The sequence below is a fragment of the Pongo abelii genome, chromosome 1 (genome assembly GCF_028885655.2).
Source record: "Pongo abelii isolate AG06213 chromosome 1, NHGRI_mPonAbe1-v2.0_pri, whole genome shotgun sequence".
Classification (NCBI taxonomy): domain Eukaryota; kingdom Metazoa; phylum Chordata; class Mammalia; order Primates; family Hominidae; genus Pongo; species Pongo abelii.
Window position 1 is genome coordinate 230,269,569 of NC_071985.2, and position 21,886 is coordinate 230,291,454.

At 50.3% G+C, this 21,886-nt stretch overlaps 1 long non-coding RNA gene across 1 annotated transcript; it reads right to left on the reverse strand.

The window, feature by feature from the left end:
• Nucleotides 1-2,430: 2,430 nt before the first annotated feature.
• Nucleotides 2,431-6,391, reverse strand: LOC129052267 (uncharacterized). Its single transcript, XR_008517237.2, has 3 exons — nucleotides 6,166-6,391; nucleotides 3,829-3,894; nucleotides 2,431-2,755 (listed from the first exon to the last, which is right to left on the reverse strand). It is a non-coding gene; the product is annotated as an uncharacterized LOC129052267 (long non-coding RNA).
• Nucleotides 6,392-21,886: the final 15,495 nt, after the last annotated feature.

Sequence of the window (21,886 nt, forward strand, 5' to 3'; positions counted from 1 at the left end):
CTGCAAGATGTACATGGCCGTTGTCATGTGGCACAGCCTTCCTGGCAAATGCCTCCCTGATGGTGTCGGGAGAAAGGCAACTTCATTACGCAGATTAATAAAATATAAATATGAGCTTGGAAATCTAATAATAGCTGGTTTACATGCTAACGAGCCCTCAAAGCAGCAAGTTCAAGGTCTCTCCAAGACCAAGCAGAGCACCAAGAGGGCCTGGGGCTCATGGCCGGGGAGCTCTTGTCTCTTGCTTTGTCACTTATCCCGCTAGGTAGCCTTCACCCCACAAAACAGATACATGGATAACAAATGACATTTCTGCTAGGTAAATCTGATTTTCCTATGACATTCATAATTAAAAACAAGGACATGTTCCCATAGAGAAGAAAAAACCCCACTGACTGTTAGTGGGAAGGGCTAAGGACTGGCTCCTTCTTCAGCGTGGTGAGTGAGTAGCGCCACATGTGCTGCCAGGGCTGGGGGCGGCTCTACACACTCAGTAGACAGCAGACACGTGTCCTGCAGCAGCTGGCCCTGGGCTGTGACCCGGCGGGACCTCACGACATGTTTATTGAACTGGGTTGGAGCAGCTGTCTTAGCAAGTCCTGTGAGCCTGTTTACAGTGCTCACCCTTCTGACCCCATTACCCACCCACTCCGGCTCTCAAAACCCCCTCCACTTTGACCTTCAGATCCCACAGCCAGTCATCAGCAAAATCCCCTGTACCTCCAAGCACTCCTCTAGAGGGTCCCTTCACCCACTGGCTCCAGCAGGACTCTGGCTCTCTCCCCCATGGTACATGCCTCCCCTGCTCTGTCTTAGCGGGGGGCCACATTCCCTCCCACGGCCTCGGCCCACAGAGCTGAAGCTGGGTGGGTGGCCTTCTGCTTTTTACGGTGGCTTTCAGGCTACACTGGTGAGCTTCCGCTCACTGTCTAAAAAATGACCAAAAAACAGCGGCACTAAAGCTACACACCACAGCCACAGTGGTTCCTTCCCACGAATCTTGGGTTGTCTGGGTGAATTTTCTGGTCCCTGCTAGTCCTGGCTGGGCTCTCTCACGTGTCGTGCTCCCCAGGCTGGTGGGTTAGCGGCTGGATAATCTCGCTGGGCTTCCTCACCCGTTCTGCACGCAGCAGACCATCAGCCAGGGCTCCCCAGTTCTCCACCGGGCAGCAGCTCACCTTCTAGCAGGCTGGCTTGAGCCTGTGCCCATGGGAGCCTTGGGACTCCAGGCCCAGCAAAAGGACAAGCCCCAGTGGACACGGGCTTTCTAGCCTTCGACTCTAATGTCCCACTGGTCAAAGCGAGGTACGCGGCCAAGCCCAAAGTCTGTGAGGGACCCGCCCCACCAAGAGCAGAGACACAAGGCGGGAGTGGGGTCATTTTTGCCAACAGTCTATGCACAGACCCCATTCCCTCCCTCCACAGTCAAAGCCTCCTTTCTGAGTCCCAGGTCAGTGGGCATGGTGGCCCCGTCCCCTTTGCCAAGTCCCCCTCCAGCCCTGGTTCCTGGAAGGCTCAGCTTCTGTCACTCATGCCCTGCCCCCGCCCCACTCCCACCCAGTCATGGGGAGTCTGACTCCTCTCAGCCCCTCCTCCACTTTGGCCCTCACCGAGCATTGGCTGAACTCCTCCCTCACGGCCATGCGATGTCAGACACCCTCACAACCACTGCTGCCATCCTCCTAGCCCCTCCCTGGGCCACGTCGACTGCCACAGCCCTTTCCCCCCAACCCCTGTGGCCCTCCCTGCACTCCTGCTGCTGACTCCCACCCCTCTAACAGCTCCTCAGCCCCCCTTGCCTTTGCTTCATCTTTAGAGATTTCCTTGCAAGACCCTCATGCCCTGTCGCTTTGGCATCCGGCAAAGCCCCAGTCCCAGGGACAGTCGCCCATCCCCCAACTTGCAACACCCACGTCCTTCAGCTCAACGAGGATGAGGAACAGCTCATGCCATCGGCCTCACTTTACACTCAGCCCATGCATCTCAAGGGGGCCCCTCATCCTCCCTGCTGGCCCGGCCCCCAGTCCCTCCACATGCTGGTCTCCTGAGTGGTGGCATCATGTCACTGCCTCAAATGGGAGTTTCCAGGAGGTTCCACAACCCACCTCAGTGCCCATGCCTGCCACCTTCTCCCTTGTCACCCCAGGGGCCAGTCCAGGCTCCTCTCCAGTGCCAGCCCTCCCCCTGTGCACTAAGTTCACCCCCTCACCCCTGCCCAGGCCATCACCTCAGCAAGCCTGCTTCCGTCTGCTCCCTCGTAGGATAGTCCCTCTGCCACGCCATCCCCAGCAACACACGAAACTTACCTGCCGCTGTTTTTTCCCCTTAACTGATAAGCACACAGCACACAATGCATAAGGCACAGCTCCCTCCTAGCTTCCCCCGTTCCCCCTCTCCCCTCTACAGAGAAACGGCTCATAAAAGCCATCCATGCCTGATCTCCACTCCCTCTCCCGCCACCGTCTCTTGACCCCACTCACTCTGAGCATGACCTCCACGCTGCCACCCAACTTCTTGGCCAAGGTCGTCAGTTACCTCCACGCTGCTGATGACGGTGGCCCACGCCAGGTTCTCAGCAGCAGCCAGCAGCCACGTGATAGCTCCTGCCTGCTGGGCGTGCTTTCCTCCCCGTCCTCCAGGACAGCACACCTTTCTGCTTTGCCATGCACTTCTCTGGTCACTCCTTTGCTCAGCGTCACTGCGTGTGGCCACACAGGTGGGCCCCGCACAGTTCCAGGGGTGCGATTCACATGGCCTGTGAGGTGAATGGTGACCCTGTAGTCAGGGGACGTGGCTGCTTTGCCCTTGTGGATCCCACTCCTCCCGTGTCTCCTAACAGTGGGGCCCAGGTTTTCATCCCGGGATCTCTCCCTCTCTCTGCCCACTCACCCCTGGTGAGCACGTCCAGCCTCAGCCCTACACTCAAATCTCCTGAATGCACGTTCTCCATCTGTGACCTTTCCTCCAAATGTCAGGTCCACTTTTCCTAGAGATTCCCCAGTAGCGCCACTGGGATGTCTAATAAGCATTGCATATTACCGCGTCCAAATCCACATTCCCCAGAGCTGCCCCCAGCCATCTCTCAGCTCAGTGGCAACTCCATCTTCCAGTCCCTCCAGCCCAAAACAATGAAATCAGACCACGTTACTCCTCTGCTCGAAACCCTCACATGGCTCCTGGCTCACACAGAGCAAGAGCCAAGGTCACCAGAGCCGCCCTCCAGGCCCTCGGGATGCGGCTTCAGCGTCCCTCGCTTTCCTCTCCCTGGCTCTGCTCCGGCCTTCTGGCCTCCTGTCTGCTCCTGGAGACTGGCCATGTGTTTCTGCCTATATTCATTTATTCTCACACTGTGATAAAGATACCACCCGAGAACGGTAATTTATAAAAGAAAGATGTTTAATTGACAGTTCTGCATGGCTGAGGAGGCCTCAGGAAACTTACAATCATGGCAGAAGGCAAAGAAGAAACAAGAACCTTCTTCACAAAGCAACAGGAAAGAGCGGAAAGCCCCAGAGAACCGCCATTTATAAAACCATGAGATCTCGTGAGAACTCACTCACTATCACGAGAACAGCACTGGGGAAACTGCCCCTGTGGTCCAATCACCTTCCACCAGGTCCCTCTCTCCACACGCAGACATGATGGGGATTACAACTGGAGGTGAGGTTCGGGTGGGGACACAGCCACACCCTCTCAGTGCCTCAGGGCACTTGCACTTGCTGTGCGTCTGGCTGGAGTGCTCTTTCCCCGCTGTCTGCAGGGCTCCTCCCTCCCCTCCTCCAGGTCTGCACCTGTTCCTCGCCCTCTCCGGAGGCCTTCCCTGGTCACCTGCTTCCAATCGCGGTTCTCCTCTCCGTTTGCCTCGTCCCTTATGCCTTCTCCACGGTACTCAGCCTCAAACAGAAACATATTTTACTTTTTAAAATACTGTTGCTGCCTCCACTGGCATGCCAGCTCCACGAGGGCAGGGCTTTGTCTGCTTTGTTCACCATGGCACACTAGACAGCCGTGCCTGGCACCCAGTAAGCGCTCAGTAAATCTTTTTGAGTGAATAATTAACATCTAAATGAAGACTCATGCTAAAGGCACAGTGGCAGCGTCCCTCCCGTCCCCAGGGCAGCCATCTCTCCAGGTGCTGCAGGTCGTCTGCCTTAACTGGCTCTTCTCTTCCGGCGGGCTTCCCCTCAAATTCCTGGGAGCAGCCCCGGCTACCAAAGGCATCTGGCGCTGAGTCCCCAGGGTAAACCCCGGAGTGTCTGTCAGTGCCCCAGCAAGGATGCCAAGCCTTAAAGGAGAGCCCTAGAACTATTCCTGCCCTGGGAGTCTTGGCCTGGGGGAGTGTGTGGGGGGGGGGCATGCCTCTGTGTGTGTGCCCATTCATGTAGGTGCATGTATGTGGTTGTGCATGTATGCGTGTGTGTACATGTGTGCCCTGTGTGAGTGTGTGCGTGTACATCTGTGCATATGTGCATACATGTGTGCTCTATATAAGCATGTGCATGCTTATGTGTGTGTGTCAGCACGCATGTATGTGCATGTATTGTTGTGCATGTGTGTACATGTGTGCCATGTGTGTATGCTTATTGTGTGTGCACATGCATATATGTGCACACATACACTAAGTGCATGTGTGCTTATGTGTGTGCATGTATGTAAGTGCATGTGGTTTTGCATGTGTGTACATGTGTGCCCTGCATCAGTGTGTGCCTGCTTATGCATGTGTGCACATGCATGTATGAGCATATGTGTGGTGGCACATGTGTGTGTACATGTATGCCCTGGGTGAGTGTGTGCATGCTTGTGTGTGATTGTGCATGTGTGCCCTGGGTGTGTGTGATGTGTGCACGTGCATGCACCTGTGAGAGTGTGGGAGGCTGCTGGGAGGCAGCTTGCTCCCAAACTCATACTGTCCTCAGGCCATCTCACACCCCTGAGGGGAGAAGGGGGACCTGGGTGTCCCTGTCCTGAAACAGATCTGAAAGTCACCTTCCACTGGGGCGATGAGAGTGAAGGGCAGTACCCACCCTGCTCTGGCCACACCCCTGAGTCAGGACCCACTGCCTGCTCAGCACACAGTTCTCCTCCAGGGGACAATTCCCTTTGCTCGAGGCATGCTCTCTGTCTCTCTTTTTTTTTTTTCTTTTTTTTTTGTTTTTGAGGCAGGGCCTTGCTCCATCACCAGGCTGGAGTGCAGTCGTGCAATCTTGGCTCACTGCAGCCTCGTCTCCTGGGTTCAAGCAATTCTCTGGGATCACAGGTATGTGCCACCACGCCCAGCTAATTTTTGTATTTTTAGTAGAGATGGGGTTTTACCATGTTGGCCAGGCTGGTGTCAAACTCCTGACCTGAAGTGATGATCCACCTGTCTCAGCCTCCCAAAGTGCTGGGATTACAGGCGTGAGCCACTGCGCCTGGCTTTGAGACGTTCTCTTTCTGAAGATAAATGTCTGCTGACCTCACAACTGATGATGCCCCTCCCCCACCCACGCCACCCACTTGCCCCATCTGCTCACTGCACACGGGGGCCAGAGCCCCAATTCCCAAACTCCCCTCAAACAGAAACAACTGGGACTGGCAGCTTCTGGGCAGCAAAGCTCAGCTCACTCTGCCTTTTCACCCTTGTTTTAAGGTCAAAAGGAGAAAAATCGCTCCTCAGTTCTATGTTTCACCTGTAACTAACCCTGGAACTAAATTAGTAGGTATTTTCTGCTTTGTTTGGGTACAGTCAAGCTGGGTGATCAGGCCCTACAGCCACCGATCTCCCAGGATGTCAAACGTTATGGGCTGTACCATATTCACTCTCCAAGTCCCTCTAGACACCATGGGGAATAGGGTCCCCAACCGTGCTGGAGTCGCCCTAGACACTGTGGGGAGTAGGGTCCCCGACCGTGCTGGAGTCTCAAATGTCCAGTCAGCCCTGTGCACAGGAGCCCCTGAGCTGCAGTGGAAGACACATTCTTTGCACAAGGAATTGTTCTGGACATCTAGTAAGAGTAGAGAACTTGACAGGGCACAGTGGTGCATGCCTGTGATCTCAGGACTTTGGGAGGCCAATGAGGGAGGATCGCTTGAGCCCAGGAGTTTGAGGCCAGCTAGGGCAACATAGTGAGACCCTGTCTCAATCAATCAATCAATCAATAATTTTTAAAAGAATAGAGAATTTACCTTTGGTTGAATTCTTGGTAGTACAGCAGAGTGGTCATCTACACAAACTCTGGATCCAAAATACTGCGGCCAAAATCCCAGCTCTCCCACTTACTCTGTGTGACCTTAGGTAAGTTTCTCCACCCCTCTGTTCCTCACCTTCCCAATCTATAAAATGGGTGACAATAATGGGCACCAGCTGATATAGTTTGGATGTGTGTCCCCTACAAATCCCATGTTGAAATGTGACCTCCAGTGTTGGAGATGGGCCTGGTGGGGGGTGTACGGGTCATGGAGACAGATCCCTCATGAATGGCTTGCTGCTGTCCTCACAATAACAAGTGAGTCCTCTCTCTGTGAGTTCATGTGAGACCCGGTTGTTTAAAAACAGCCTGGCACCTCCCTCCTGTCTCTCTTGATCCTTCTCCCACTATGTGATATGCCAGCCCCCTCTTCACCTTCTGCCATGACTGTAACCTCCCTGAGGCCTCTCCATGTGCAGCCTGCAGAACCATGAGCCAAAATAAACCTCTTTTCTTTATAAGTTACCGTGCCTCAGGGATTCCTTTATAGCAACACAAACAGACTAACACATCTACCTTCTAGGGTATTGTTAGGAGCCAATGAGTTAACACCTATAAAGCTTCTCTGTGCTTAGCACAATGACAGACTTGCACCTATTCTTTTAGAAACCTAGAAAGAAACAGATCAGGTGTTGGATCAGGTACCAGGTGATCACGTTTTCCAACTAGTTTGGAGCCTCAGGTCTAGTATTGTCCATCTTCATGAGTCATTCACTAGGACTTTCAACCCAAACCTCTACAGAGTAATGACCAGCAGGAAAAAGAAGCAGCTGCTAAGTGCTGGTTCCTTTTTGATCTTTATTTAAAGGAGGATTAGGAAATTCTGCAGAACTGAAAAGCCTAAAGTGAGGCTATGGTAAGGACAGAATTTTTTAAGCGAGCAGATCAAAGAGGGAGGTAGCTCCTGGTGCTCCCAACATCTGAAGCCATTCTTTTAATCACGCTTCAGACTGCCTGGAGGTTGGCGGGACGACGGTGTGGCTCACCATCCCCAAGCTCATGTGCTTTCCAGGCAATGAACCACAGAGCTTGATCTTTTTTCCCTACACACCAGGAAAAGGAAAAGAAGGTAGCTTTTGTTAAGCCTCATGCAGGGCCAGCAAGTTGCCTGTGTCACCTCATTAATCCCATGACAACCCTAAGGGGTGAAAAATGTTATGCCCTTGTTGGAAATGAAGGAGCCAGGCCTCAGAGAGACTCTGTCACTTGTTCCAGGTTATACAAGACAAATGGGAAGTGAGAGTCACCTCAAGGTCCACTCCCCACACAGGCTCTTCCCACTTCCCTCTGGGAAATAGCCTTTGGTCCTGGGCTCTCAGAAAATTCAAAGACAGTTTGGGAATTGTTTACATCCTCAAGTCTTCTGTCCTCTATTTTGTCTTACTGGTGTCCTGGGGGGCCCCAAAGTGGAGAAGCCACCACGGGTTGCCCCTGCATTTGCTGAAGTGCTCAGGAAGTTCCATCCAGGAGCCACCTGCTCTCTAACGTCCCCTTTGCCCACCTGATCTTCAGATCTTTCCACACCTGGGCTGTCCAGTCCCACTCTGATGGGCTTCTGCAGTGAGCAAGGTCAAGGCCATAGTATATTTTTCAGAGAGCCACATGCCGCCCTCAGCAAGCACTCCCAGTTTCCTCATTCATGAAGGGGGAACATGCAGGTTGGTGCAGGCAGAAGAGAAAACTAGGACAGACTTTTCAGAAGTGGAGGAAAAAGTAATACCCTTCATAGGTGAGCTGCTGAAATCATCCCACAGGGGAGCATTTTGTTTTTGATGAAACAGCTGACATTTGCCTCCAGGAGTCCAAACTGAGAAAAATGGAGTAGGCACTACTTATCCCAGCCAGGGATTACAGTGTTTTGGCCTGACACCCCCTGGGGCCCAGCAGACTACTCAATCGAAATACAAAAACAGGAGTTGATGTGATGTTTTATCCATGCACAGTGCGACAGCTGGCTGTCTGCTTTTTCCTGCATAAACAGAAGTTGACGAACAAATTATAAGCAGGTGCCCAGCTGGTGTACTGCCCTCTGCTCTCCTGATACAGATGCTGTGTGCCCCCATTCATGGAAACCCATAGGGACTTTGGAGGTTGGGTTGAAGTGCCAGGACCACAGGGAACAGAAAGGAGGTTTGTGGAACAAATGCATGGTCTATGGCAGGCAAGGTTTCAGCAGTTGACATGTTTGAACATTGTGGAAGCCTTCTGGATCCAAATCTGCCTGCTGGGAGTAGCAGATGCTGGTGATATTTCACACCTTAGTGCCTCAGCCCACTTGACCTCAGCACTATTAGCATGGACAAGTCCCCCACCTCAGGAACCCTGCAACTCTCTGTTGTTTGGAGTCAGAGCTTTCTCTGATGCAATAGAGGCTGCTCTGCTTTTCACTGGTACAGCCCAGAGGCATGGGGAGGGGACACTCCCAGAGGTAACCCGAAAGAATAGGGGATGGGAGTTGATGGACAAATGGCCCAGCCTCCTTTCCTTCAGAAGCACAATAATGAGAGGCATTCTACACGGTGCCCAGAATCCCCAGTAGAACTAGAGCTCAGTTAAACACAGCTGTAATTATCTCAATAGGAAATGCTTTCACTGAACTTTCCTCCTGCCCTATTCCACCCCCACTATCCCTGCTTCTACCCCCTGGGATCACCGCCCCATGAAAGTAGCTGCATCCAAGATCTTGTCTCAGACTCTGTTTCTAGGGAATCCAAACTTAACAAAGAAAGCAATCCTCAGGATGGAATCGTGGAACTGGACTGCTTCCTGGAAAGACAGCAACAAAGACTTCATGACGGGGTCTTCAGGGATGTTAATCACTTAAGTTAACATGTTAAGCACTTCCTCATGAGCAGTTCAGTGCACATTGATGGGATCTTGCTTCAAGTCTGTGCTGCCTTGACTCTCCGCTTTTCTGCCCCAAGACTTTCTCCAAAACTGCAGAATGTCCCCCACACAGGGACAACCCTCAAATGGTGAAGATTGGGAGTTGATGGATAAATCCCTAGGTGATGTTAAGTGTGACAATAATCCCTCTAAACTATAAAATATTTTGCCTGTAGTGTGTTGGGATGAGGTCCAGACAAAAGGAAAGCATTGGCTTATACACTAACTAGCACTTGAAGTGTATGAAAGCAGTAGTAGTTATAATGATGGGAGAGTTTGCTGGGTTTTGTTAACTGCCTTAGATTTGATGAAAGAGAATGACAAGCTCAGGTCAGCCAATTATCAGCTCAGGCTATGCTGTCAAAGCCAGAACGCCTCCATAGCAGCATTTACAGGGACCCTCATCTCTTGCAGCCAGAGGGCAGATGGTGCTGAAAATCAGGACTGTAATTAAATCTGAAGGGGGAAAAACCATAAAAGAGACTGAATGCATAGCCTTGACAGGTCTCCAAGGCTAATGTCAGGGATCAATATAGAAAGAGTGGGACCCTGAGTCCAGGGATGGAGACGTGGAAGAATGCACCTGAGAATTTGGGACCTTATCCATTGACCCCTCGAAACCGAAAGAGGGAACTTTCTCCCCCTTTCTAGAGAGGAAAACCCTCTTAATTGGTGACTATGAAAAGGCAAGCCTTCATCTGATAATGCTCCATAAGGTGATGCTTCTTATCCTCGGGTTCCCTCTTCCGCTTCTCATTACCTCCAAACCAATAACTAGTGTCAGTGTTCAGCATATTCCAAGCAGGCTCTGAGAAATCTAGGATGAGTAATGAAGGAAAGAGCTGCTGGATTTCAGTTATGACCTCTCAGGGTCTGCTACAGCAGCAATACTAGCTATGTTTGACAGATCCCTCTGGCTTAAGCCTTTCATTAGGGAGTTCAACTGGCCACCACGTTAAAGATTCAGTGATAGAGGGAACATAAGGTGAGGTATGTGCAGATTAACAGTTAAGGGGCAGACTGTAGCAGGCTCCCCTTGGCCCGCTCAATTTCAGCACTGCTATCGTGGACAGTTCCGTGCATGTTGATGGGGTCTTCGTTCAAACCTGTGCTGCCTTGACTCCCTGCTTTTCTGCACCAGGGCTTTCTCCAAAGCTGCAGAATGTCCCACACACAGAGGCAACCTTCAAATGAAATTGGGAATTGGTGGATAAATGCTCCCACCTTGCACCCTTCAGAGAGCAATTCTAAAATGCCTTCTACAAAATTCCTCACAGGGTCTCCAGCAGAATTAAGATCCAGCTGTCCACAGCAGTAACTAGCTCAACAATGAATCCTTGATTTATTCTTCCCTCCCCTCCTGTCCCACTACCATCAATCTACTCTCCAGCTTCCTGGGAATCTACTCTCCATTAAGCTCCCTGTGCTGCAGCCCTTGCCTCAGGCACTGCAAGTGGGACAACCAGAGACATCGGGTAATGTTTTTGCTTTGTCCATTAGCCAGGGGCCACTCACAATGTGTAAAATTCTGCCCAGGGTAGAGGAAAGGCAGGAGCCCTTGGCTAACCCACACTGTGGTTAGGCCAGACATGGATATGTGAATGATTCCAGAGATATCTAATTTGTATCCATTGCATTGGCTTTAATTGTCCATGATTTAAATCATAATAATTATTGATCATCCCCACTTTCTAGGAGTATAAAGTTCTTAGGTTGCCTCAGTTTACTTTGGCTCATAAGGCCCCTCCTGAAGTGGCTCCTTGTGACCTCTATGACCTCATGTCTCCTTCCCAGTCCCACCGAGACGCTCCACATCCAGTCATGTAGAGTGACTCCATTCCTGTCATGCCTCACACACTCTCTTCTTCTGGTCCAAGCCCCAGGACTTAGCTACCTAGAGGAACTCTGTCTCTCCCCACCTGAACCCTGAGCCCATCCTAGACCTATTCTAACCTAACTATCTTTCCAGTGCCCTGTCACTCTCTTTGCCAGCATGTGCTGGGCATCCCTCCTAGGTGCTCCAGGGACTCCTCACGCCTAGCCTGTCTGTTGTAACTATAACAATCTTTTGACTGTCTCTATTGACTTGTGCATATAAACCATGGTACTATGAGCTTTATGAGAACAAGAGCTATGTCTACCCATTCTTGTAACCTCAAAACCTAGCACCTTTTAGGGCATGTATCAGGTGTTTAGTAATGTTTGTTTTTTAAAAAGTTAGGTTGGTACGAAAGTCATATCTACAAGATGTCATAATAGTCCATTCAAGCATGTATTATTTTAATGGGGCTGCTGTAACAATGTACCACAAATAGAGCAGTTTAATAAAACAACAGAAATTTATTCTTTTGTGGCTCTGGAAGCTACAAGTTTAAGATCAACATCTGAGCAGGGTCACGGTCACTCAGATACTCTGGGTAGAATCCTCCTTTGCCTCCTCCAATTTCTGGTGTGGTCATCAACCCTTGGCATTCCTCGGCTGGCAGCTGCATCACTCTGATCTCTCTGCCTTTATTATCTCAAGGCATTCTCTCTGTGTGTAAACTTGTGCAAAGTCACCAATAAGATCAGGATTTATTTATTGTAGCAGCCAGCCTTCCCTTAGCCTAACTGACACATCACTGGATACTACAACTGCACAGTTCTCATCTGGGGGTGAGAAAACACCCACGTGTCTCCTTACAGGGAAGACTCGGCTGCTCTGCATTCAAACTTCACTGAAAACCTTCAAGGTAGAAACTGTTGTCACCCATTTTTCAGATGAGAAAGGAGGCTGAGAAGTTAAAAACTTGACCCAAGATCAATCTGCTAGTGAAAGTAGAGGTTGGGCTGAACACAAGTATGTGAGTGACTACCCAACCTTAGAGAAAATGGCATGAGGTCCAAGACTTGCCTGCAGAGTCTCAGTGTGGTCAGTTCCCAACAACGCTGGTTCCCGGTCCCCTGATGCTTCTATGTTAAATGGAATTTTCGAGTCACCAGGTAGCCCTCCTTCCATATTTGCCTGGGACAGCGCCTCCCACTGTCATCTCAAGGATCAATCTGGGATCACTTGTGTGGAGCTTGGCCCTGGGGAGGTCCCAGGACGTCCAGAGCCAACATTCCGGTCCCACCCACATTCCAAGTGGGACAGGAAAAGGATGGTGGCACACATACAGGTGACTGTGGGTATCCAGGAGCCTTGTGGCCAAACCTGGGCAGGGCCCACGGGGCAAGGGGCCACATGGGAGAGGCCTCCACTTGTGCTTTCCCTCTCATACCTCTGACAACAGGGCACAACCAACAGGCCACCTGATGAGGTGTTTGCTGCCATCCTGTCTGTTAGACCCAGAGCTCCATGCAGGCAGGAACTGCACCTGTCTCGAGCATCACCAGACATCAGCACCAAAGACAAGGGAGAAGAAAGGTGCTCAGTCAATGCACCAAATGAACGAATGAATGATGGATCTCCACTCTCACTCTGGTATGGGATTAATTGCAACCTCCTAAAAAAGATATGTTGAAGACCTGACCCCGAATACTTCGGAATGTGACCCTATTTGGAAATAAGGCCATTGCAGATGTTATTAGTTCAGAAGAGCTCATGCTGGAGTAGGGTGGGCCCTAATCCAATATGGCTGGGGTCCATCTGAGAAGACAGCCATGGGAAGACAGAGGGACAGGGAAAAGATGGCCAAGGGATGATGCACCTGCAAGCTGAGGAATTCCAAGGACTGCTGGCAGCAACCAGAAGCCAGAGGAAGCAGGAAGGATCCTCCCTACAGACTTCAGAGAGAGTGCAGCCACGCAGACACCTTGGTCCCAGGCTCCCAGCCTGCGGAGTGGTGCAGGGGCCAGCTCCTGCCGTGATGAACCTCCACAGCAGTCTGTGGTACTTTGCTACCACAGCCCCAGGACACTACCCCAAGCCCAGGGCCATAGCACTGGCAAATCAGCCCCTCTGCAGGAGCCACACTGGCACCAGCTGACTGCCAGGAACCTTTCCCTGCACCAACTGCCTGCAGCCATGGCCTCAATCACCTATTCATTTGCTGCAGCTTTGGAGCATCATGGGCTGGGCCTCGTGCTGAACGTTGGGGACACAATAGGCTCACAGTGCAATCTTCATCCCTCCCTATTATTATCACACCATATTGATGCAGGACAGGCAAGCCCCAAAATTGGGACTTAGCCCAGGAGGGTTCTTGGCTTCACCCAGGAGAGAATTCAAGGGTGAGCCAGTGGCATTAGACAGCGACTTTTATTGAAGTGGCAGCGCACAGCAGCAGCAGAGGTACGGCTCCTTGAGAACCAGGGCTACCGCATAGGCAGTTTGGCCAGGGTAGCCGCCCAGAACCACTTCTGTACTCACATTTATACCTGCTTTTAATGACATGCAAATTAAGGGGTAGTTTATGCAGAAATTTCTAGGAAAAGCCTGGCAACTTCCCGGTTGTCAGGGTCGTTGCCATGGAAAGAGGTAGTAACTTCCAGGTGTTGCCATGGCAATGGTAAACTGACACGGCACAATGGTGGGCATGTCTTATGGAAACCTGCTTCTGCCCTGGCCCTGTTTTATCTAGTCCTCAATTTGGTCCAGTGTCCAAGCCCCACCTCCAGAGTTGAGTCCCACCTCCTACCTCAATATCACTGATGCCTGAACCCCAGGAGGCTTCAGTAACTTCCCCCAAATCACCCTGCTCTGAGGGACAGTGAGGGGTACTGCCTAGGACATGTTCATAGGGGACCCTGTGAACCTCAGAGGTGGTTGTTGCATGTTGAGACCACCCAGGAAGATTAACAGTTAAGTTTCTCAATTTTTTTTTTGAGACAGGATCTCACTCTGTCACCCAGGCTGGGGTGCAGTGGCATGATCTTGGCTCACTGCAACCTCTGCCTCCTGGGTTCAAGCAATTCTCCTGCCTCAGCCTCCTCAGTAGCTGGGATTATAGGCCTGCACCACCACAACTGGTTAATTTTTGTGTTTTTTGGTAGGGACAGGGTTTCACCATGTTGGCCAGGCTAGTCTTGAACTCTTGGCCTCAAGTGATTCACCCACTTGGCCTTCCCAAAGTGCTGGGATTACAGGCCTGAGCCGCTGCATCCAACCCAAGTTTCCCAAATATTCGGAATGTGATCTATAGGAAAGTATTCTTTCCCCCATTCCTTGTTTAAAGATGGCAGCAGGATTGGGCAAAAGTATTCCACCACCCAGGGCCCTGAAACCTCATGTGGTTTTGAGCAGACCTGGAAACCGAGCCCCTTAGCCTGAGGAGCCCAGGGTCAGGCCGCTCTTCCTGGTAAGCTCAGGGCCCAACAGCAGGAGGGCTGCGCCTGTGCACATCTCAGGGCCCAGCTGTACATGCATCTCCTGGGCACTACAGAAGCCACCAGCCTTCTGCGGTGTGCATGGCCCTCCACCTGGCAAGCGCTCATGTTAAATTTTCAGGAATTTTAGGAGCAAGTAGTTAAACACAGCCATTATTAAAAATTAAACTATATAAACTTTCAATTAAGTAATTTATAAAAATGAACATATTAAGTACTCACAATTCATCACTTCTCTGTCATTTGACTGCATCTGACTGCATACCGTGTACACCAGGTGGCTCATGTCTGCAGCACTGCACGGTGGGGAGTGTGTGGTGGCACCACCAGTCCCTTCTCAGCCCTCATTCAGTGATGGCACAGTCATGGGCTTCAAATCAGCCATAGTTGCAGTGTTTACACCACGGAAGTAGGCAAACGCTGTCAATCAAGGTTAGATTTACTGTTCCATAGATCGCCTAGTCTTAGAAAAGAGAGCAATTGCTAATAATGAGGACTAAACTTTAAAGTACATTGTTGTGTTTCTGGCCGTTCATTGCACTGTGATAAGCACAAAAAAAGGAGGAAATATTCTTTGAGTATTTGGAAACTATCATCCAATTCAGCAAAGGAACCACTCACATAATTGACAAAATGATGATGTTTAGACATATATCTCTGTTGTTTCATTTCTGTCTTATTCATTAATAGAAACAAAAATACAAACTGACATTCATGTCAGAACTATACTTGTTCATCAGTTGCAAGCTTTGACTACAACAGATACAAGAGTTTGACAAAAAATCAACAAAAGCGACCTTTGAGAATCAATTCATCATATGGAATTTAAAATACACAGTATTATAGATGTTAATGACAATTGTGTGATCTGTATCCTTTATATCAGTAATAACGTCTGCGCATTTTATCAGAGAGCTGGTTGTTGAGCATCACCAGCACAGCACTGTCTCCCAGCTAAGGCCAACCTTGACCTTCTGAATCCTCAGCCTTTCCCACGCTTTCACTGCATGTGGCCAAAGCTCAGGCCTACAAAATGCAGCCATGGCTGGCCTTGGCCACACGGACCCTGAAGAGCAGACAACAGCAGGACTATGCACTGCTGGGCGTGAGGCTCTGAGAGCCCCAGCTAAAAACTCAGGCCTTACCAGACAGAGGAATTTGTCTATGGGACCAATTACCAAGAGGAAGTGTCAGTAAAGGCGGTGTCAGCCCTGAGCCTCAACGCATCAGTGGGACCTCCCCCCGGTAGGCGCATTTAGGTTGACCTGGGCTGCAGCAGGGAAGCCTCTTTTCCAGCTCCTGGTCCTTGGCGAGTCCTCTCCTGGACCTGACTCTGCTCTGGCTCCTCTCAGCCCTCTAGGCCTGACCTTTACATCGGTCCTTCACAGGCCTGGCTCGCCCAGTTTCAGCAAAAACCCTGTTAAGCCAGGTGAGCGAGACTCCCCCCACCCTCTACATCCGGTTGGGTTCTTCATCCTCAACATCCCGCAGGTGATGTCTGATCTCCTGGCCTGGCTTCAACAAGAATCCTGTTAGGCGGGTTGAGCCAGAATCCCCCCGACCCCCGAGGTTTCCTCTTAGTCATTTTCCATCCACAGACCCCACCCTGCTCCTTAGCTGTAAATCCTCACTTGCCAGTGCGGTGTTCAAAATCAAGCTCAGGGCCAGACGCAATGGCCCACACATGTAATCCCAGCACTTTAGGAGGCTGATGTGGGCAGATCACCTGAGGTCAGGAGTTTGAGACCAGCCTGGACAATATGGCGAAACCCCATCTCTCCTAAAAATACCAACAACAACAACAAAAAAAAATTAGCCAAGCGGTAGTGTGCACCTGTAATCCCAGCTACTTATGAAGCTGAGACTAGAGAATCGCTTGAACCCAGGAGACAGAGGTTACAATGAGCTGAGATTGCATCACTGCACTCCAGCCTGGGCGACAGTGAGACTGTCTCAAAAAAAAAAAATCGAGCTCAGTTCTATACTAAAGTCCCCTTTCTCCCATTGTAATGGTCCCAAATAAAATCTGATTTTAGGCCAGGCGCGGCGGCTCACGCCTGTAATCCCAGCATTTTGGAAGGTCAAGGTGAGTGGATCACGAGGTCAGGAGTTCAAGACCAGCCTACCAATATGGTGAAACCCCGTTGCTACTAAAAATACAAAAATTAGCCAGGTGTAGTGCTATGCGTCTGTAGTCCCAGCTACTCGGGAGGCTGAGGCAGGAGAATCGCTTGAACCCAGGAGGCGGAGGTTGCAGTGAGCCGAGGTTGCGCCACTGTACTCCAGCCTAGCCAACAGAGCGAGACTCTGTCTCAAAAAAAAAAAAAAAATCTTATTTTAGCACTTTAATGACTCCCATTTTCTTTGACAGCCTCTACTTTCACCCTCCATTGAGCGAGTTCCAGGCTGGGGGATGCCAACCTGACTGATGTCCAGCGTTAGGCTGTCTGGCCAAGGAAACTTGGCTTTTTAAAAAAATTATGGTAAAATATGCAAAACACAAAACTTATCATTGAAAGAGGTCAGGACATGCCACCCCAAAATATACTGCTTTGGCACATTGGTTATTTTGAGCTGAAGACAATTGGGAAACAGCAGGTGCAAGAAGGCCTCTCTGGCCTCCCCTTTTCTACCTAAAAGCAGGTCATAACATCTCCCTGAGAAAGGTGACCTCCCTGTTACCAGGAAGAGAAGAGCATCCCCATCACCAGAGACAGGGACTCGGTGCTGAAATGAATCTATAAACCAGCCTACCAAATAACCCCTATCTTCCAGAGCCTCCTGCACCCCAGCTCCTCTCTCTTCCCCACACTTTACTACCCCTAGCCCAAACCTCTTTGTCTCGCCATTTTCTCACAAACTTCTTTGTCTAAAAGGTAAATAAGCTGTCTGTTCTGGTCACTTCAGGTCTTCATTTTCTTTTTCTTGCTTCTTTCTTTTTTTTTTTTTTTTTTTCTGAGATGGAGTCTCGCTCTGTTGCCAAGGCTGGAGTGCAGTGGCATAATCTTGGCTCACTGCAACCTCCACCTCCCAGGTTCAAGCAATTCTCCTGCCTCAGCCTCTTGAGTAGCTGGGATTACAGGCACCCACCATCACACCCAGCTGACTGTTGTATTTTTAGTAGATATGGGGTTTCACCATGTTGGCCAGGCTGGTCTCTAACAACTAACCTCAAGTGATCTGCCCTCCTCGGCCTCCCAAAGTGCTGGGATTCAGGCACGAGTCACTGTGCCCGCCCTCTTCATTTTCTTTTAAGTATTTCCATGTACGTGTAAAATTTGTTTTCTTTTCTGTTGTTAATCTGTCTTAAGTTGGTTTAATTCTTAGGCCCAAACAGAGACCCCAAAAGGGCAGAGGAGGAATTTTTGCTCCCCTACACCATCTGAACTATTTTTTAACTGTCCACTTCAGTGGCATTAAGCACTTTCACAGTGTCACGCAACCATCACCACCATTCATCTGCAGAACTTCCTTCCTCTTCCCAAGATGAACCTCTGTCCCCATCCAACACTCACTCCCCATTCCCCCTCCCCTAGCCCCTGGCACCCACCATTAGGCTTTCTGTCTCTCTGAATTGGATGACTCTAGGGACCTCATATAAGTGGGATTGTCTAGTATTTGTCCTGTTGTGGCTGGCTTACATCACTTAGCCTATAGCAGATGTATTGTCCTCAAGGTTCATCTGTGTTGACCCCTGTGTCAGGATCTCCTTCCTTTTTAAGACTGAATAACATTCCATTGTGCGGGTAGACCACGTTTTGTTTACCCATTCACCCATACGTGGACACATGCATTGCTTCTGCCTTCCTTTTGGCTCTTGTGAACAAGGCTACTATGAACATGGGTATGCAATACCCGTTTCAGCCCCTGCTTTCAGCTCTTTTGAGGTATATACCCAGAAGTGGCACTGCTGGATAATATGGTAATTCTGTTTCTTATGTTTGAGGAGCTGCCATACTGTTTTCCACAGCAGCTGAAACATTTTTCTTTCCCACCAGCAACGCACAAGGGTACCAATTTCTTCACATCTTTGTGAACACTTGTTATTTTCTGTTTGTTGTTTTTATTCTTTTATTTATTTGTTTATTTATTTTTGAGACTGAGGCTCACCCTGATGCCCAGGCTGGAGTGCAATGGCACGATCTCAGCTCGCGGCAACCTCTGCCTCCCGGGTTCAAACGATTCTCCTCCCTTAGCCTCCTAAGTAGCTGGGACTACAGGTGCTGCCACCATACCCGGCTAATTTTTGTATTTTTAGTAGAGACAGGGTTTCACCATGTTGGCCAGGCTGGTCTCAAACTCCTGACCTCAGGTGATCCACCCAGCTTGGTCTCCCAGAGTTCTGGGAACAGGGCTGAGCCACAGTGCTTGGCCTGTTTGTTGTTTTTAAATAGTCATCCTGATGGGTGTGAAGTGGTATCACATTGTGGTTTTGATTTGCATTTTGCTAATGACTAGCAATGTTGAGCATTTTTCATGTGATTGTTGGCCATCTGTATATATTCTTTGAATAAATGTCTATTGAAGTCCTTTGTTCATTTTTGAATTGGCCTGTTTGTTTTTGTTGTTGAACTATAGGTCTTTAAATGTTCGGATTTTAACTCCTTAGTAGATATATGATTTGCCGGTGTTTTCTCCTTAGTCCATGGGTTGCCTTTTCATTCTGTTGGTAGTGTTCACTGATGCACAAAAGTTTTTAATTTTTATGAAGTCCAGGATTGAATTTGGCTTTGAATTTTAAAGCACAGTGATTTCAATGGTGCTTGGCCTCATCCAAGGCCAGCCCTGTGCTGGAATCTAGGGACACAAAAAAAGACTTGGAGCTGCCTGTGGGATGGATAGACTCACAACAACAACAGTCACATCTCAGTGATGGCACCTAACACACCCTCTAGAAAGCACACACCCACGCACACACACACAGAAAAATGCAAGGAAAACTGCCTGAGAGGTCACGCCAGCCTCACAACAGAGGGAACACTGGGGCTGAGCCTGGAAGGAGGACAAGGGAGTTCCTAACCAGATCCGGAAGGAGAGGACAGAGACATGGCATCCTGCTTGAAAGACTAAGATCTTTCCTTTCCAAACTCCTCTCCTCAACCAATAGGGCTCCTGGGGCAGCCCAGGGCTCCTCAGGCGGAGGGCAGCTCTCTCAGTCCCGCCTGAGAAACAAAAGTCACAACCGAAGGCTAACAGTATTTAAGAAGCAGGACAGTGGGACTTGGTGGCTCATGCCTGTAATCCCAGCACTTTGAGAGGCCAAGGCAGAGTTCAGGAGTTCAGCAGTTCACCTGAGGTCAGGAGTTCACGACCAGCCTGGCCAACATGGTGAAACCCCGTCTCTACTAAAAATACAAAAATTAGCTGGGTGGGGTGGGGTGTGCCTGTGGTCCCAGCTACTTGGGAGGCTGAGGGACGAGAATCGCTTGAACCCAGGAGGCAGAGGTGGCAGTGAGCCGAGATAGCACCACTGCACTCCAGCCTGGGTGACAGAGTGAGACCCTGTCTCAAAAAACAAAGAGGCAGGACTAAAAAGAATGGGCTGGGGGGCCCCTGCTTCCACCTTCCGGGGGCTACAACTCCCGAATCTCGCTGAGGCCCAGCCCTGCCATCCCGCTGAGGCCCCACAACCTTCGACCTCCAGGGACAGGACCACAGACAAATCCGCAGCTGCCCCTCCCCTGCCGTCTGTAGAAGGGGATAATGATTCATTTGTATTCATAAGACTATTGTTCCAATGATTAATTAAAAGACGAGTATTTTTAACCATCTGTACTAATTTAGGGGAAGAATTTAGAAATATAATTGTATTATCTGTAACTGAGGAATTCAGACAGATCCCTCTCAGAATCAGAATATTAATGTGTCAGAGAAACTCACCAACTTGCCCAACTCATTGCTACTGTTCCTCCTCAATTCGCCAGATAAATGAGGGTGATTTCAGATGTTTGGCTGGTGGGGAAAGGACAGAGAGAAGACCAGGCTTTTCCCCCCAAGTTTGGGGAAGCGGAGGCTCCAGGCTGGGATTCAGCCCCCAGGGGTTGGGTGGATGAATGTTCTGGACCTAAATAATACAATGGGGTAATCAGGTCACCCTGGGGCTGGGGAGGGAGATGCTGTGAGATACACGCCAGGGGCCACCTGCTTCCACCCAACCGGCTTCTCAGAGCTTGGAGTTGCGACCCCAAACCTCTGTCCCTTTCAGCCAGCTTAGTCCCCAGTTGAAGGACACAAAATAACAAATAGCACAGGGTGGAAGGAGGGGCTTGGTTAAGATGGTGTCCGGGTAGAGGAGACCCCTAAAAAGTCCCTGCAGACCCCAGGCTGCATTGCCTCCGGGCCTGGAGTGGCACTAGGGGGGACCCAGGCCTCCTGAGAGGTGGTGAACTGGGACACCAGGTCAGAGGCTCAGCAGTAGCCACAGGCCACTTAGGGGCTGGGGAAGGGGACTTTACCCATGCCAGGGCCTGGGGCACTGGGGGGAAAAGGCGGCTCAAAGTGCAAGGAGGGCACAGCCTCTTCCTGCCAAGCTCCTCCTGCTCCAAGGGCTTCCTGCCTGAAAGAATTCCCTCCAGAGTCTCCTCACGGCCCTGGATCCAGGAGCTTCCTGGGATTTCCTAATCCATGCTGTTGCCCATACAGCCAGGCCAGCCACTCAGTGAGGGACATACCGTGGCAAGCAGTGTGGTTTAGAGACACATCCATGTACACACTCGCAGGCACACATGTTCATGCTTATGCATGTGTGTACACACGTCTGTGTGGGTGCACACCCATGAACGCACACACACACAAGCAGGCACAGGGGCTTGAAGAGAGAGTTCAAATCTTCCTCCAAACACACACTAACCATGTGGCTTTGAGCAAGTTTCTACAGCTTTTCTGAGCCTCCATTCCCTCGTCTGTAAAGTGTGGGTAATACACCTGCCCCTCGAGGCTGGGGGATGACAGAATATGGATTCTCGTGGCTGAATCCTTTCACGCCCAGCCCAGCTGACAGGCAGGACCCCTCCCACACCCCACACTGTGAGGGCGACAACAGGAGGAGTCTGCCAAGTGTCTGGGTATCAAATTATACCCCTAAAGGACCAAGGAGAAAGAAGGAGCTCAGATGCAGTGAAGACCCCCACAGACTCCTGCCCAGTCAACAACTACTGACAGTATAAGCACGTCCTCCCTGCACACAACCCACTTCTCACCATTCCGGCTTACAGACTGAACATGCAGTTTTGATAAAACAGAATCTACGTGCGCATACTGAGCACCTACTGAATACAAGGCTCTATCTTGAGCCATTGGGAGGAAGCCTAGCTCACACACAGCCCCTGCCCTCCAGAAGTGACAAGCTCAGGGGAGAAGAGACAGGGAACGTTGAATATAAACCATGTTGCAGGACAGGGCATGGATGCCTGCAGCATGGGATATAGGGCAGAGATTCCAGGATGCAGGGAGCAAGGATTCCAGAA